The 11,551-nt window shown below is 27.0% G+C and overlaps 1 protein-coding gene across 2 annotated transcripts in view; it reads right to left on the reverse strand.

The window, feature by feature from the left end:
• LOC129971205 (acetoacetyl-CoA synthetase-like) overlaps positions 1 to 9,380 on the reverse strand; it is a 58,947-nt gene extending 49,567 nt beyond the window's left edge. Inside the window, exon 1 of one of the 2 annotated variants that reach the window (XM_056084777.1) lies at positions 9,236 to 9,380. The gene's annotated coding sequence lies outside the window, so the exon portion shown is untranslated. The remainder of the gene's footprint in view (positions 1 to 9,235) is intronic. The other variant, XM_056084780.1, reaches the window with a different exon arrangement.
• Positions 9,381 to 11,551: the final 2,171 nt, after the last annotated feature.

Genomic DNA, 11,551 nt, shown 5'->3' on the forward strand with positions numbered 1-11,551 from the left:
GAGCAGTTTTTTACATTATTATGGGACAGCACATTCTCATAATACAAAAAATAGTTGCTTAATTTGATTTCTGTGTGTAAATATTTATCGCACATATTTTATATAAATCTATAATATACCGATTTTGGAAAAATTTGGCACGCGTGATTTTTAAAACAAGAGGAGGATCGCTGTCCAAGTCCGAAAGTTTATTAAAAAATTAAAATTAATTCTTAATTAAAAAATTAAAAATGTTTCTGAGGTCTTTCAACTATATCTTCTGAAAATATTATCTGAACAAAAGTAATTTTTACATCGTTTTAAAATTCACAAAATTTTATTTGATACATAATTCGAAACAATATTTTTCTTGTTATGTTGAAATTCAAACTAATTTCATCGTTCCACCAAATCATTCAATCGTCTGCTTTTGACAATGTTTAAATTAAGGTTAAAAATTTCTATTATTGGAAGTTAATTCTTTTGCTGGATTTTAACTCCGGCTTTAATTTCGTTGCGTATGCTCTAATCAATTTGCACAGATAATAATTTTTAGTAGAAAGATCATGATAAATTTATATTTTTCACTCTTAATAAAGAAGGTGAAATTTTAAATAAATGAATTCCATATTAATAGTTTAACAACCAATAAAAAGTCAATATTCTGTAAAAAGAACAATAAAATAAAATGATTAGAGAGATACGAGTATTTACAGTTCTCTGACTTTACATATATCTATAAGAATTTCCGAGGTCGATTTGTATATCAAAGGTAAATTTGTACGGCACAAATTTTTCATATAAATAAGACAAAAATTTAAGATTGCTGTTTAATTTAAAATAAATTAGATGAATTAATGTAATTTAAATAATGTTGAATCTTCTTTCTTTCTTTCTTTCTTTATAGACCTAGATTCTTTTTTTAAATATAAAATTTGAAATCAGAATATCTAGAATATCTCGCCAGCGTCCACTATATAAAACTGTTACTGAAAAAATTTAGGATTTTTTTTTTTTTTTTTTTACTATAATCGAAATTTAGCAAAAATGTTATTTTTAAACATGTTCAAATTGAGTTTAGGAAAGAATCAGCCGACTCGAAATTGCAAACTCAGTAAAAAATTGTCCTTGGCTTAGAGATCTTTAAGAGCAAGGCATCTGGTGTTGATAAAAGTTAAGTGTGAGTTTCAGTCAAGGCTTTCAGTTTCTGAGAACAGCAAGCTGGGATGAGATACACACTTAATAATATATGCGTTTTCAGTGCATCTTCATGAACAAAAATTAGAAAGAAACAACCGTGTTTTAAATATATACAACTGATGAAATATATGTAAGCGAAAGGTTGGATAGGATATAAAAGACAATTCATTCGAATTAAGAAATAATGCATAATATTATGGTCAAATAAACTACCTCTATAACTGAAAATTATTTTTTTTCATATTCATCAAAAACGCACTTTTATTAAATTGATATTTTCTTCTTATTATAAATTAAGACTTGGAAAATAAATTTTGAAAAAAAAAAAAAAACCCCGGAAGTTTGATGTTTTTTGAACACGATATTAATAAGTTCGTGTGTACGAATAAAAATTTTGCTTTATTGATATATTTGAGATTACAGGGTGGCAACGTGTGTGAAAAAGACTATGGAATGCAAAAAAAGTTGCGAAGATGATGATAATTTGTAAAATGGTACAAGCTAATATTTTGTAAGCATATGTAAATATCAAAAATATTTTTTATAAAGGGGTATAGTTTTCATAATTTATTTTATATCCATATTTTAAGAATCTGACACGGTTTATTTTTTTATTTATTTGAACCACAGGGAATTTGAATTAAAATGTAAACTTAAGAATAATAATTTAGTAATAAATTGTGGTGTACAAGTTGGGCATTTTTATGAAACAGTAAAAATCTTATTCTCCCTAAATAATTCTTTTTTTTGTTCTACTATTTGATCGCTCTCTAAAATCATGTTCAAGAGACTAAATGTTTTAGCAGACGACAATTTTAGAGATGCTTCCATGGAGCCATTCTTTCAAACAAAACAGCCTTCATAAAACCAGAAAATATATTGCTGAATCTTATAATTTTTGTAGTAAATTTTAATATTTTATTTAAAAATAGAATTTTAAGAATGTAGTATAATTTTTTTTAATAATTAAAAATGCAATCTTTGAATGAGAGTATATACCTATTAAAGTGGTGTAAGCGTAAGAATGAGATATACAAGTAAACGTTTTATGAAATAATCAAAATCCTTTTTACTGATAATTTTTTATTCAATTCGATCACTCTCTAAAGTCGTGTTCATGTGATCAGAAGTTTCATATCAGCAGACGATAGTTTTAGAAATGCTTCCGTAAAATTATTCTTTCATAAAAAAGCTTACATAAAAGTTTACGAACCGTCATGATCATGGAACTGAATCTTACATTTTTTGAGAAAGTAAATATTCATATCTTATTTAATAGTCACTTTAAAAATATAGTGTTCATTTCTTCTTATTATTAAAAACATTGGGAATTTTGAAGCAAAATATTTTATTAATTGTAGGGGACTGATTTAAATCGATTTTCTTGCAAAATTACGATTTTTTTAAAAATATTCTTCATGTTTGTTTATGAAACCATAAGAATTTTGTTTAGAAAAGTCTATGTTTTAGAAATTACGCTGTTTTTTGTTTGCATTTCATACATTTTAATGCTATTTTACATTTTTAGATACTATTTCCTCAAATTCTAATCTTTTATAGAATTTTCTTAAAAATCACCTTATAAATTAAAATTTAATATATATTTTTTTGTTCCAATTTGGTATAATAGTCTCTTTATATGTTATACAGTTCCTGAATTAGAGAATAAGCCATCTATTCATTTAGAAATATTTTATGGCTATTTTAATGTTTCACAATGCAAAAAATAAAAAAAATCATGTTATTTATTAGTTTAACATCCATATTTAAAAAATGGATGGAAATGCAGCTTATTTTTTAACTCTGAAACTAGATAATATATTTCTTAAACTTTGTGCAAAATGTTACGCAAATTATTTGATAAACTTCTAAATTAGAAGATTTTTTTCTTTATGCCTCTTTTCAAAGAAAGAAAAGAGCTTTCTTTCTTATTTTTTTAAAAACTACTACCGCTTAATTAATATATTTAGGCTTCAAAGATGTTCTTATAATATTTTTATGCAAATATTCAAAAATATAACTACTATTTTTCAAAAAAAAATCATTCCGAACGTACATATCTTAATTGAGAGTATATAATGTGAAAAAAATATGCTTAAACGATTTTTTTTAAATAAAATTATCAAACTCTTCGAACAATTTTTTTTCTACTTCTTGAACATTCTTTGAGCTTATGAACACGTGACTAAAAGTTTCATTTTTTTTATTGAGTTCAGCAATTTTGCATCAAACGATATTTTTAGAAAAACTTTTGTGTCTCTCTGATAAAACAGCTGTTAAATTCGTGACGTTAAATTTTACTCCATTTTTTACTCTGACGTATTCTTTTTTTTATCATCAGGTAAATATTGATAAAAGATAAAATGTACAAGGTACTTCAAAGCATTTATCCTTCATGTTAATTATGAAACGCGAAAAGATAATAATTTAGAATAGATTTTAGCTTTCATTTTCAACCATAAATTTGAATAGAAATGATCTTATAGATAGCATATTTGACAAATGTGTAATTGAATAGAACAGTTTAATTGGGAAAAACGAGTAAAAATAGCGATATTGTCATTGATTTCTATTTTTATTTTAATAGACAATGAAATAATGGGATCAAGATGAACAATGAAAGTCTTTTGTAGTATTTTAATAGTTCTTTTATTATATGATGACATGAATTATGTTTAAAAGAGAGAGATGGTAATAAATGATGATGCCAGAAATTCAAGAGCAACTAACAAAAAAACTTTATTGCTCTCACAGCGAAGCATCGAAAATATTTGAAAGAAAGTGAAGATCCATCATCTTTTAACTACTAGCCGCCTTTGTCGACCAAATTGTTAGCTGAAAATATTGTTATTTTTAATTTAATTAAATTTCTCATCCCTAACCCTGTCATTATTCCTTCAAAAATTATTTTAATGCATCAAATTGTGATAATCACTAAGACCGTGTTATTTTAATAGACTTACACCTAGTTTGTTTATTATATACATGAACCTTTCTAATAAAGTCAATTTCATTGCGTCATAGTATCATTAGAACCGTAACTGTTCAAGTCATCTGCTTACTATCTTCACGTTCTTTAAAGATTATACATGATTAACTATGAAATTAAAAAAAATTGCAGTATTCCTAATGATGATGTTTATCTGAATGACAGTTGGAAATATTGAAAAAAAATCTACAATTAAATTCCATGAAAAAAAAAGCTTCACACTTTTTTTATAACTTTGGCAAATAATATTATAATATTTTGAAAAAAAATGCTGAAAATAAGATGGAATATCTTCTTTTCAAACTTCTGGACTTTCAGATAAAAATATTAATTACAATTGTTTTTGGATTAATAATTTAAAGTTTCTTTATCCTTTTCAATAACGATAATTCACAACTCAAAGCAATAATTATTTATTATCACTTTGAGTTTAACTTTTTAACATACTTATATCGAATTCGATACACAAACCAAACTCATTTATATTTTGTGTTAAAATAGCAATTTCCTAAATTAAGCAATAATTAATTGAATTATTTATGAAAGAGCAAAAGATAATAAAGAAATTAATTATTTATTCATCTAAAACTAAGTAGCAAATTTGTGTAACAAGCTTTAATTTTTCATTGCATTGTGTGCGCAACAAATTTTACAACACATAATAAAATGAAAGAAATGTCGCCCTAAAATCATTCCCATGTTAATAAAAGGGAAAGTGAAAATTCTGTCTTTTAATTAATATCTGAAAAAAATATTTGAATTTCTTTATATTAATAAATGCATTGTTACAGATTTGTGCTTACAATTAATTTTGAAAAAAAATAATAAAATTAAAAAAATTAAGAATTGTACGAAAATAAAATTTTTGTGTAAAGACAAATTAAAAAAAAAATAATAATTAATAATTAATTAACAATATAAAAATAACTTTTTGCTACATAAAATATTTTGAAATTATTGGGAAAAAAGTGCCGAAATTTCTATCAACTTTTAACTAATCAAAAATATATTAAAAATTTTTAAGAACACTGTTTGATAAGCACCTATTACTAAGAAGTAATTATGAGTGAAAATAAAAACTCCAGGTCTAATTTTTCGCCTTGTAGAAAGTTGCACTTTACGTATTTTTTTATTATGCACTTTTCACAAAATACGCTATCCCCACAGCATTGCCATATTAAAATAAGCGGATTAGTTAATTTCAAAAGTGTAAAATCAAAATAAGGATAATAAAAATTGTGAACTTAAGAAATAGCAAATAAAAATAACCGCAAAATTTAGATACAGCAATAAGAATAAAATTTTGTTAACACTTAATAGATCAAATCATAAATATAATGTTAATTTATTTATCTTAAAAATATGAATGGATAAAGTTGGCTAGCTTTTACTGGAATGATTTCTAAGAAATAGAATACTCAACACTAAGTAATTATATTGAGTGAGGATAGGCGTCCTTGTATATTAGACACTAGACATTTCTTCTAAGAACAAGTGCATGCTTGTCAATAGTGTCGTCTGATTCACTAAAATGATTCATTGAAATATTAAATTTCCTACGAAGAATATTTACCAGTGCTTAATTAATTAGCAGAATACATTAGATTTTATTTTAAGTTGGAGATCTTACTGATTCTGAGGTTTTGCTTGTAGAATAAAAATAACAAGGCGTTGAAACTTTCTTTTAATAGTTCTGTCAGCATTGCAGAAATACCGAAGTAAGAAAAAACTCTACAAACAAGTATCAGAAAATCTCGCAGAAGTTGGGGAATGTTGGGAGATTTTATTCATTCTAGCCGCCTTTGGTGACCAGCTTGTTTGTCTAGATTATCGATTTTTTTTAGGCTACTGAATGATATATATGGAATACATTCTTTTAAATTTCAATTTATTTGATGCGACTAAAAAATATAAATTGAATTAATTTGCAAATTTAAAAATTTAAAAAATAAAAGTGAAAGTGAATGAAAATTTAAAGAAATCAATTTTTAAATCTTATTTTTAACATTGGCAAAAGCATGCGATTGCAGGCTTTTATGAATGAGTTTGAATTTCATCATAACATCAAAAACAGTGTAATAATTTCTAAAGTACATTTAAAAAATAAAAATAAAAATTGTATACAAATGAAATTGATAAATTAAAAAATAAGATATTAAGTAGTAATAAAGGAATAATTAAAGAATAAAAATTAATATTGTACAGACATGAAATTGATATTATTAAAAATAAAAAGGCAATTATTTAAATTTAAGCTATAGCAAAAACCATTTTTATAAGATTAGTTTAAAATATATTGTCATCAATTCCATAGGTAAGTCATTGAAATGACTCAGTTGGCGACGGTTAAGGCTATTTTCGAACTCGATTAGACTTGCTATTCGACTTTCTATTTGACTCTTACTTCTCAATTTCATTTACATATCCTTTCCTCCGATTAATAAATGGAATTTCCAACAAGCTCATTTCCGACCGTTTTTTATGATATTTTGCATTTCCGTTGATTAGGCTAAGCGAAACTTCAACTTGCTTAACAATTCAATTTATCAAACAATTTGTAACTTTCTCGTGTATCGAATTGTTTACAACGATCGCTTTTATATGGCTTTTCTACATTAAGTAATAAGAGTAATTTCTGTGCCTCATATGCTAACCTTTTATATATACTTAGATTTCATTCATTTCTATTTATATCAAATTACATTCTAAGCCCAAATTTTGATGTATAAAGGAAACATCATGATTAATGAAAGTTTAGTATATATATATACACACACACACATACATATATAATTATATTTCTTAATCTAATTTAAATCTAATTAATTTCCTGTCTTAATTTTACCCATATGAACTTTCGAAAATGGTCTTTTATTTCCTGATCCAATTTCAAAAGTGCCTTCTCTACGGCCACATAACTGCTGAAAAAAATATTTACATTCTATCAGTCGACAGAACAGTTATTTGTGCTAAATTTTCAAATTGTTAAAGGATTAAATTCGGAGAAGATCGTGAGGTTCGCGATGGCCTGGTGATAAGGTCTTGGCTTCGGAACTGAATGATTTTAGGTTCGACACACGATTCCACTGAAGAAACGTCGTGTAAGCGTGTCTGATGCACATTAAACGTCCTGGCCATACGTATTCTAACTGGTGTTGCGTGGCGTGGAGAAGGGGATGCCAGCTCAGGTGTTGTCTGTCATCTGACCGCGGTTCAAAATGACGAGATCCGTTCCAGAATGTCCCTAATGTTGCTTTAAAACGGGTCGTTAATAAATCTAAATTAAACTAACCGGAGAAAATCGATAAACATGAAACGCATCTGTTTATACTTCGGCACAAGAGGAAAATGACAAAAAAATTTTACCTTTAGTAATTTTAATAAGATATTTTGATAAGAATTGACATAGGAAAAGGAATTTTAGGTATCTTTGAAAAAAATGCGTAGCTGCTAGAGATTTTTATTTCTTTGCTTGGAACATGAGAAATTGCAACGGTTATGAAAGTTTTTAGAGCTCGTGTTAGAAATAATTAAATAAAAAATGGGATTTGGATCTCTAAATAAGAGAAAATTTCAGAATGAAGTGAGTTAATTTAAGATAAAAATTAATAAATCAATTAAAATGTAAATTAGATTATGAAGTACTATTACACACACACACACATACATATTCATAAGAAAAAATATTTCAGATTTAAAATAACAAAAAATATTTTTCTTTGAAGTTAAAATTTGATTTTATAAGTTGTTTTAATTATACAGGATAAAATTATAAGAGTTATTTTTTTTATCCGGTCTTTATTTTATCAACTATTGTTTGTAAGTGGATTCTTCCAGTTGCAGAGGCTTTTCAAATGAGGTATATATTCAGAATGCAATAATTTTGAAAAAAAAAACCCCATCAAATTTTATAGAAAATTATACACTTGAATTTTTTATGCTGTCCACCGTTCACTATAGTTATATTTGGTAACAATTTACTCATATTCTGACGAATATAACACTAAAAGTTTACTTTCTGTAGGATAGAAATTGACAAGGATATTTTATCTGAAAATCGGAATTGACTCAGTTTATGAGAATTTCGATATTAGATTGAATTATGTAAAGTAAATAGTCAAATTGAACAGAATCGATATCCTGAAAAGGAAAAATGTTCAGAGAGAACCGTATAAACAACAACGGAATATAAACGAGCTATAAAGGACATATATATACATCGGGATCATGAAAATTAGAATACTACCGCAGCAGAAGTTCACAGTTATACATAAACTGGGTAAATAAAAGACGACATTACACAAATAGAAAAAAAATCAGTTTTAGAACTAGTTATATTAACCATATATAATTTAGAGGTGGGAATATGTGAGAGAGATTTTTTGTAGAAAGTGAGAGAAATATTATTGTACAAAGAATGTTCACACCATTTCAAAATTTAAAATTTGGTATTTTTTAATAATACCAATTCAATAGCCGTGCGAATTTTTACAAAATTTTTGCGATTGTTAAAAAATACTTTTTTTGCCTCAAGCTCAACAATAGATTACTTTGTGGTCTTGAAATTCAAACCGTTTCTTTTAATGCCAAAAGGCGTGATTTTCTTACAATTTTGAAAGCTAAAAAAGAGGAATCCTATTTATATTTTTGTATTTTACAATACAAATAAAAAAAGCGAGGCTACAACATCGCGAAATTCTGAAAATAGATGAACCAGATATTTAAGTTTTCAATACTACTATAATGTTAGAGGGCTGGTCTTCATTAGAAAAGTTTATGTATGCAATAAACAGAGCTTAACTTCTACAATTAAAATAACCACGACTTTCATGTCAGACAACTCATGGACATGAAGTCACATCTAAACAATTTTTCAAATCACATATAACCAATATCCCCAGCGAAACAGCTAGTCTAAAGCAAGAAAATGTTAAATAAATAAGAGTTTAGGACAAGAACTTTTAATAAGCACAGTTTAGAAAAGAAATCATTCTTCTGGTAAAATTCAAATAAAAAATTAGTATAATACAATAAAAGAGAGAGACGATTTAATGAAATAAAACTTACTTTGTGTTTTATATTGATTTCTTTCTAAAATGTTCTATCATGAACAACAGAGTAATTGAATGGAGTCAAGTAGTTAACGTTGCGAGACTTCCTAAAACAAAGTAGCAACTGAGAAACACAAAAGAAATCCAGCCTATATGTGACAGTAAAATGAATTTTATAGCTACCCTTTTACCATGTGCTTTAATGGTGTTTGTGCAGACATGTTTCAATGTCATGTGAGAAAAATAAATGCTAAACATTTTTTTATGTATGAATTAAATATCATCGAAAGCATATTTATATCATAAATTTATTACAGTTTTTCAAATATAAGATTTAACTTAAAAAAATATTAAAATATGAGACACCATGCAGGTTTTTTTAAAAATGTATATAAAAAAAATAACATAGTAATTGGAGAAAGTTCTAGGTAAAAATTATGACTAAATGTACACCTTTTCATTAGATGACGTATTCAGCTACAAATAGATACTTTTATTAGTAATTTTACGGCCATTTTATTGGAAAAATGAGAGCATCATTTACTTATATAGTCAGTTGTGCATCGCTGAACAAATTGTAACATAATCTTTTCAATAATTTTTCTGGAACGTCAACAGTGACTCTTCCGGTAAACAAATAATGTAGATAAAAATATAAGGAAGGAACTAAAAGCTCTTGAAATTCAATAAAATTGCTTGAATAAAAACATATTGATTTCAAATAGCATCAATAATGATTTCCTCTAAACTTTCTCATAGACTAACATTAATATAGCAATAGCAATGTGAAGTATTTTGTGCTTCGAAGTTTAGCTAAGGTTTGGGCTGTTTCAGGCGTCAAATGCTTATCATTTAACTGAGAATAAAGCAGTTTTTTTAAATTAAAGAGTTGATGAAAGAAAATGAGTGTGGAATTCAGATTTTCCACTTTAAACTATTATGTTCCAAATTTTATTTATGCTCTCACTTTTTGTGAAAAGAAAAATGATACGCACATGTACATAAATAGAAAAACTCAACACATAGAGAAGTGAAATGATTAAGCAGTGATTTTGATCCAAAAATCTGTAAATGATTTTGATCCCGAATTTGATACCTACATATATTTTTTGTTCGACTGTTTTAAATTTCCTTCAATCAACCAGCTGCGGTTTTGAGCTATCGTAAATGTTCGTACACGAACAGAACACTTCCTGTAGACAAAAGTTTTATAAAATTTTAATAAATATTGATTCCAATTCGGTTTGATCTACAATTTTGGGTGGTATATAAAAAGAATTCCAAATTTCATTTGCAGCATCTTTCCGATGTAGAGTTATAGTGTACACAGACAGACAGTCAAATGCAGATTAATTAGCAAATAGATCACTTCAAAATTCTTATTTGTTTGGTAGTCCGTCTATTCTACTGTTTTTGATGAGTGATATGCTCGGTTTAGAAAATAGTATTCTTGTTATAGGAATTTAATATAAAGCTTCTGAATCCTGTATGATCTCCAGGACGCCAACAGTTCAGGTCCATTTTAGAAGCCAGGCCTCATTATGCCAAGAATCGAGATGCCAAGATAGCCTCAGAATAGAGGCGGGTGCTCCATTAATCGTCAAATCTGATCTTCTGTTTCTGATACATCTGTAAAAGCGGATAAGTGTCCAATTGGATCATATTTGTGTAGTTATTTTACTCTCCAGGATGTCCGATGGAGTCAGAATGGAATACGATGGTTATTGATGAAATAACTATGCTTCGTTCTAATGAGTGATATGTTTGGCCTACAAGATAATATTCTTGTTGTTGGAGTTTAATATATAGGGTTTTAGAATCTTGTATGCTCTTCTGTTTTTGATATATCTATAAAAAGGAAAAATGTCCAATTTACTCATATTTATCTACAGTTATTTTGTCCTCCAGGTCAAAATGAGTTCGATGGTTATTGAGGAATTAGACATGTTCTGTTCATTTTACTGTTTTTGATGAGTGATATGCTCGGCTTAGAAGACAGCATTCTTATTGTTGGGGTTTAATACAGCAATAATGAATCCTGTACGCTCTTGAGTTAATGATGCATTTGTAAAAGTGGACAAATGCCCTTTGGCTCATCCATACTTATTCTGCCCAAAAGGTTAAATCAGGTTGGATGATTATTGATGACATGGCAACGAATTACTGATAATTTGGATGTTTTACTCGAGTTCTAGTATTTAACTCTTCTATTGCAATTGAAGTAATAATTGAACTTGAAGAAAGGCAACATGAAAAAATAGTACAGTTATCCATGTTCATATTCATCAGGACTGAAATGGACACTGGCTTTGTTGAGTTTCAGATCTACGAT

Source organism: Argiope bruennichi, chromosome 6 (assembly GCF_947563725.1).
Source record: "Argiope bruennichi chromosome 6, qqArgBrue1.1, whole genome shotgun sequence".
Taxonomy (NCBI): domain Eukaryota; kingdom Metazoa; phylum Arthropoda; class Arachnida; order Araneae; family Araneidae; genus Argiope; species Argiope bruennichi.